This window comes from Oryctolagus cuniculus, chromosome 6 (assembly GCF_051225735.1).
Source record: "Oryctolagus cuniculus isolate XC-2025 breed Fujian yellow rabbit chromosome 6, ASM5122573v1, whole genome shotgun sequence".
Classification (NCBI taxonomy): Eukaryota; Metazoa; Chordata; class Mammalia; order Lagomorpha; family Leporidae; genus Oryctolagus; species Oryctolagus cuniculus.
This window is the reverse complement of record NC_142872.1, coordinates 147,835,244-147,841,243: the sequence shown is the minus strand read 5'-3', so window position 1 is coordinate 147,841,243 and position 6,000 is coordinate 147,835,244. Positions and strand designations below refer to the sequence as shown.

General features: G+C 49.0%; 1 protein-coding gene across 1 annotated transcript in view; it reads left to right on the top strand.

Annotated features, from left to right (window-relative positions):
* Positions 1-232: 232 nt before the first annotated feature.
* Positions 233-6,000, top strand: part of HAS2 (hyaluronan synthase 2) — a 29,192-nt gene continuing 23,424 nt past the window's right edge. The window contains exon 1 of the mRNA XM_008255640.5: positions 233-934. The gene's annotated coding sequence lies outside the window, so the exon portion shown is untranslated. The remainder of the gene's footprint in view (positions 935-6,000) is intronic.

Below are 6,000 nucleotides of genomic sequence, written 5' to 3'. Positions count from 1 at the left end.
GCCGGCCTAGAGGGCAGCCCAGGGAGCCTCGCAGGAGGCGATGGAGGGCTACAAAGCGCTGTCCCCCGGCTCCGCGGCAGGAGGCGAGCGGGGAATCAGGTGGCGGCCAGCCGGAGCGCGCGGCGTTGCTCTGCACACGTTAACAATCAAGTTAATTGAATTCATTGGCGTTTAGAACCGGCCTCCAGCTCAGAGCGGGCTTTGAATGGCCAATTTCTCCCTCCCTCGCGCCCTCCCGCCGGCCGCGCGCCCGCCCTCCCATTTCCCTCCCCTCGCGGCTCCCCAGTCCACACCTCCCTCCTCCACCCCTCGGCCCCCGCTGCCTTCGCCGTCCTATTAAAACACCCACCAGCTCACTTGTTAAGACCCCCGTGAGTTGGAGGAGGCAGCAAGGCAACAACAGCGGGGAAGGAGAAGTCAAGACGTCTGGAAAGAATTACCCCGTCCTGGCTTCGAGCAGCCCCATTGAGCCAGGGACCCAAACCAGCCCCAGCCAGACTCCTCTCCCGATTCTACGCTTCCTCGTTTCTGCGGAGCCTGCACCCGGCTTTTTTTTTTTTTTTTTTTTTTTTAATACAAAAAAAGGAAATTTTCCGTTATCAGAGGGAAAGGGACTGGAGTAACAACAAAAAGTTAATTTATTTTTTTTAAAGTAGAGGTCATTTTCTTTTTAAGAATTAGAAGACTGAAGTGAAACGGAGATAATAAAGAAAAATATTAGTGAAAATTCCTTTTCACAGCGGGGGAGAACCAAACCTTTAAGTCTTCCCCCATCCTTTTTTAAATGTTGTTTTTAACTTTCTTATTTTTTTTGGCCGGGCGTCTCAAATTCATCTGACCTCTTATTACCTCAGTTTTGGAAACTGCCTGCCACCGACCCTCCGGGACCACACAGACAGGCTGAGGCCGAATTTATGACCGAGAGCTGTACAAGGTAGGTTTCCCCCCGGCGGCGCGGTGTACCGAGCGGGGAAGGTCCTCAAACGGGACAGGGAGAGCCGGGGAATCATTCGCCCAAGAGTTAACAAAATGAGGCCACCTTCGACAGGGGAGTGTGAGAGCTGAGGATTTTCCAGGAGACTGGGAGCCAGGGACTCTTTCAGACCCCTCGGAGGCTTAGCCACGCATCGCGGGCTTTGCCCATCCCCGCGCCTCTCGCCCGAAATCCGCTGCCTTCCCGGGGACCAGGTGCTCGCTCTGCTGGGAAGGCTGCACACCCGAGGTGTACTTTTCCATCCCGCATCCTCCCGGGCGGCAGGGGGGCTCCTGGGTTGGACAACAAGGCTTGCTCCAGTGCAAAGAGACTCCGTTCTGCACAGTTGCCCCCTTTCCTCTCTTCTCCTTTTTCCCACACGCTGGGTGGGGAGGCGAACCCCAGGATAACCTGGAGCGTTTCACTGTTCGCTTCTCTTGCTTGGTCTGCAAAGGGTTAAGCGACCCGGTCCTCAAGCTCCGAAAAACCCGGACCCCGGGGGAAGGAGAGGTCCTCCGCCACCTCCGAGCAGCTACCGGTCTCGCTCGGCCACTCCCCCTTCCCCGGGCCTCCCCTCCTTTGCACTTCCCGCACCCCATTAAAGTGTCAGGCTGGCTCTGTCTGGGCTAAGCTCGGCTCCGCAAGCCTCTCGCCGGCCAGGGGTCCCCGACGCCCGCGGTGCAGCTGGCGGGCCGAGAGGGAGGAGGGCGCACATCCCCGGGTTCCGCTCCGGCGCGCCCGGGGGCTTGGGTGTGCGTGGGGACCGCGCGGCGCGCTCCGGCGGCCGAGCTGCCCGGGAGCCAGTTCCAACGTGGCACGGCGCACGCTGGCGCGGCTCCTTCCGCGGCGCCGGGCCCACGGTCCCGCGGATGAGTGGGGGGCTGCGTCCCGAGCGCGCAGCCTGGGCTGGGGGCGGAGGTGGGAGGGAGGCCGGGGTCTGAGGCGGGCCGGACCGTCCACACCTCGGGCGGATTGCGTCCCGCTGGTTCCCGCCCAGCGCGCGCGCCGGGGCTCAGACCTGGGTCCCTGCGACCAGGCGGGCGGGTCTGAAAGGAGGGTCTGTGTGAGGGTGAGAGCCAGGAGGCCCGAGAGGCTTTTTCTCTGGCTAAGGAAATGCAGCCGAGGGGAAGCGGTGCTGAAAGGATAATTAAGGCTGGAAAGAGGGGCTGGGCGCGGAGAGGCGGTGTCTGCGGAGGAGGGTCCGGTTACACAGCCTCGGGTGCCAGTTTCCACCAGCGCCTGTGCCTCCACCCGCGCTGAGTACCTGGACTGCGGACCGGCGCGCCTCCGGGGCGGGCCAGCAAGCCAGCCGCGCTCCCACAGGGACCTGGAGAAGCCCTGGCGGCTCCTCCCTAGCGCAGTCCCCACCCTTTAGGACCGTTGCTGCCGAGCGGATCTCCAGAACGGCTGCCCAGAAAGGCTGCGCTCCCGCTCACCACGTGGCTGGGCTGGGCTTGCCTTTGACGTCACACCCGAGGGGGCGTGACGCCATAGGTTGGGGAGCCCCCATTGGCCGCGCAGGGCTTCCCCGAATTGGAGGCCTGAGGATATACAGACTGTGAGCTCAGTGTCTAGCAGAGGCGCTTTGCCAGAGCAGGGAGGCGCTGGGCAGAGGCGGGATGACTCCGCGAAGCGGGCTGCGATTTCCCGCTGCGCCGAAGGCCAGGTGATCTTGGAACTTTGGAGGTGTTAAGTCGGGCTCTGATTTTAAGATCATTTTAATAAGTTAGTAACGGTTAACATTTTCAAGTGGATGGTAGCAGATTTAAAATGAACATACATAATTTCTGTAACTTTAGAGCTAAAACAACCTATTTGTAGATGAAATTTTAATTGTGCTGAAGAATTGGGCTGAAAATAACTTAAACTTAAAACTATTTCTTCTTTCCATTCTAGTACGTGAAGGTTGATTCATTCACTAATAAGTTTACACACACAGCTGAGGTGTCCTTTTCTGAATATCTATGGTACTCTACCAAAGGTTTTCCTGGTAGTTTGGACATTCCTCTACATTTTCTGTGAAAGCTGAATGCTTTAACGTACCTCCTGTGGAATGTGTATAAAGGTGTGTATGCGTTTGCAGCTGTCGGACAGACATTCCTGAAAACTACATGTAAAAATAATGCATGGCGTTTAAAGAAAATTTCACCCAAGTGAACGTATCGTTTTAAACTTATTTATTTATTTATGAGAGAGAAAGGGAAAGAGAAAACACACTAGCTGTCATTCACCCCTGCTGCTTGAAATGCCCCCTGTGGCTGGGGCTGGAGTGAGGCAATTTCAGCCTGTGCTGGGAGCCGGGAACTCAATCCATGTGTCCCATGTGGGTGGCAAGAACTCAGTCGCTTGAGCCACCACTACCACTGTCTCCGAGGTATTCTGAAATGGGACAGAGGTGACTTAAATAGTGTCTTCACCAGTAGGCCAAATGCTTACCTTTAATTGCATTTTCTGCAAGCTTTTTGAAGTTTCCATGTAATTCTGAATTCCGGGTGGACATTTCTACATTAAAACATCGAAACTAGAATATCATTCCTCCTATTCTCTTTTTCTTAGGTTTTTCCAGAATCAGATGAATAAAAAAATGTATTATAGATGTTTTGAAAGATGTTTATTTCCTGAGTTGCATGTATTGTGTGTAGAATTGAATCCTTACATTACCAAAGAAATTATACAGCCTATAAAAATACATTGATGACTTGAAGAAAATTTGAATGTCACTCTCCAGAAAGAAAGGATGATAAGGAGCTTCCTGGAAAATAGGAATTGTGTAGCAAATGAGTAAGAAGCTGTTACTAGAAAGTAAGTTAGCTTGAAGTTAATAATTTTGGCTAGGTCTACAGAATATAGCACCACTAAATTGAATACCATAAATATTTTTCCACACCTGATGGAAAGGATTTATTTTAAAATATTTTCTTGAATTTTTAAACATATATCTTTCACTGATGCAATTATTTTCTATTACTTGCACTGTGGAAGAAAGCCCTTTGTCCCTGAATCCAAGTGGAGTTCCCAGCTGGCAGACTTTCCTGAGAGCTAACATTTTAAATCTAAGAACACGTGGCTTGTTACATTGTTAGCTTCCTGACTCTGGCATGAAGTGCAAGTGATGACTTCACACAATAGGAGGACTGAGCATAAACCCCTTGTTTTCACCTGGATTCTTTTCACCTGTGCTATATCCCTCTATATAACCAGGCTATATCCCTCTACCAGGTTACAAGGACAGCCCTGGTGGCAGCGGGAATGTCAGCTGAGTAGGGCACTGCTCCCTCTGTAGAAAAAATATTTATGCCCCTGCCAAGTTGGTTTTTAATCCCTCCTCCTCCAGCAGTATTTGATACAGAATAAGTATCATCCCACTATGTATAGTTTTAAATTATTTTATTTTGTGTTATCTATATGAAGCTTACTTATATACTGCCTTGTCCACAATCTAGGGAAATGTTACTAATAAGTGTACTAAGGTCACACTGCTAAATATTTTATTTAAATTAAGGTTTATTAATGAATACCTATTAATTGAATATATACTGCATAAAACTAATGAAATGAATTAAAAATCTATTTAAGGAGTCTCTAAACAATGATAATATGAGGCAAAATATGATGTGGCCTCTGAGAAATGATACCTATCATTTCTAACATGTCTAGTTTGTTTCAGGCACCGGTTTAGAAGCATTACATACACTGCATCTATATCCTCACCTGCAAAGAAAGCTTTACAAAAAATTTGTCTCACAAAAATTAAGAACTCCATAAGTATTAGTAAAATTGTAGATGGAATGTAATCAAATAATTTGTGAATATTATGCCCTTGGGAAAGATCAAGAGAGATTTCATGAAGAGACTTGGCATTTTTGCTACTTTTGGCTACCTAGGATTTTGACTTATTTTTGACCTCTGTAAACAGTTCCCAAGAGCCAAGGCAGGTATTCCCAGAATTGGGATCCCATGGCAAGTCTTTCTTTCTTATTTTTTTTTTTTTTAATTTTATCCTTCCCTGCAAACTAGGTTTGAGATGAAGTTCAGGAACTAATAGAGCAACTGGGAGAATTGATGCCCTGGCAGTAACTGGTTAATACTGATGTGCAAAGGAAGAGAAATTTGAAACCTGAAACTCCAGACACCACTGGGGTGGAAAGCTTTTAAAAGACCTGTATCCTAACCTTGCCGGCTTGGCTCCAGGGTCTCTACTAGGATAAGTGCCATGGGACTGGGGGAAAAAAGGCAAACTTCAAAGCTGGCAAGGGAAAAGAGGTCAGGGGGTTCCTGCTCAGTGTTTTGGAGGGTTATGTGTGCTAATGTGAAGATTATTGGGGGATTTAAAGTAGTCGTCTATATCAGGTTTCTAATTGAGGACAGTAGCAGAGGAAATACATAACGATCCAATTGAGGTCATAGAGTCTTTTTTTTAAGATTTATTTTATTTATTTGAAAGGCACACTTACAGAGAGAAAGAGACATCTTCAATCCTCTGGTTCACTCCCCAAATGTTTGCAATGGCTGGGGCTGGGCCAGGAAGAAGCCAGGAGCCAGGAGCTTCTGGGTCCCCGAATGGAGTACAGGGCCCCAAGGACTTGGGCCTTTCCCAGGTGCATTAGTAGGGGGCTATATTGGAAATGGAGCAGTTGGAACCAGAACAGATGTCCATGTAGAATGCCTGCATTGCAGAGAGTGGCTTTACTGGCTACAGCACAATGCCAGCCCCAGTTACTGAGCCTTAAACTGGCAACTGCCAATCTTTGTTGCATGTTAGAATCTCCTGAGGAGATTTTACAACTTGTCATGCCTTGGCCACACTCCCTATCTGGTAACTCAGAATGTTACTGGAGCCACATAGCAGTGGTTTTCAGATTCTCTGGTAGTTTGGATATACAGCAAATTTTGGGAATCACAACTTTTTGCTCAAAATACCTTTCTAGTTCACTGTTAGTAATCGGATGATTACTATATGAGTATGTCTTACCAGAAACAAACAGGTATCCAAACTCCTGGAGAGTATCACCAGCCCGTATTAATAT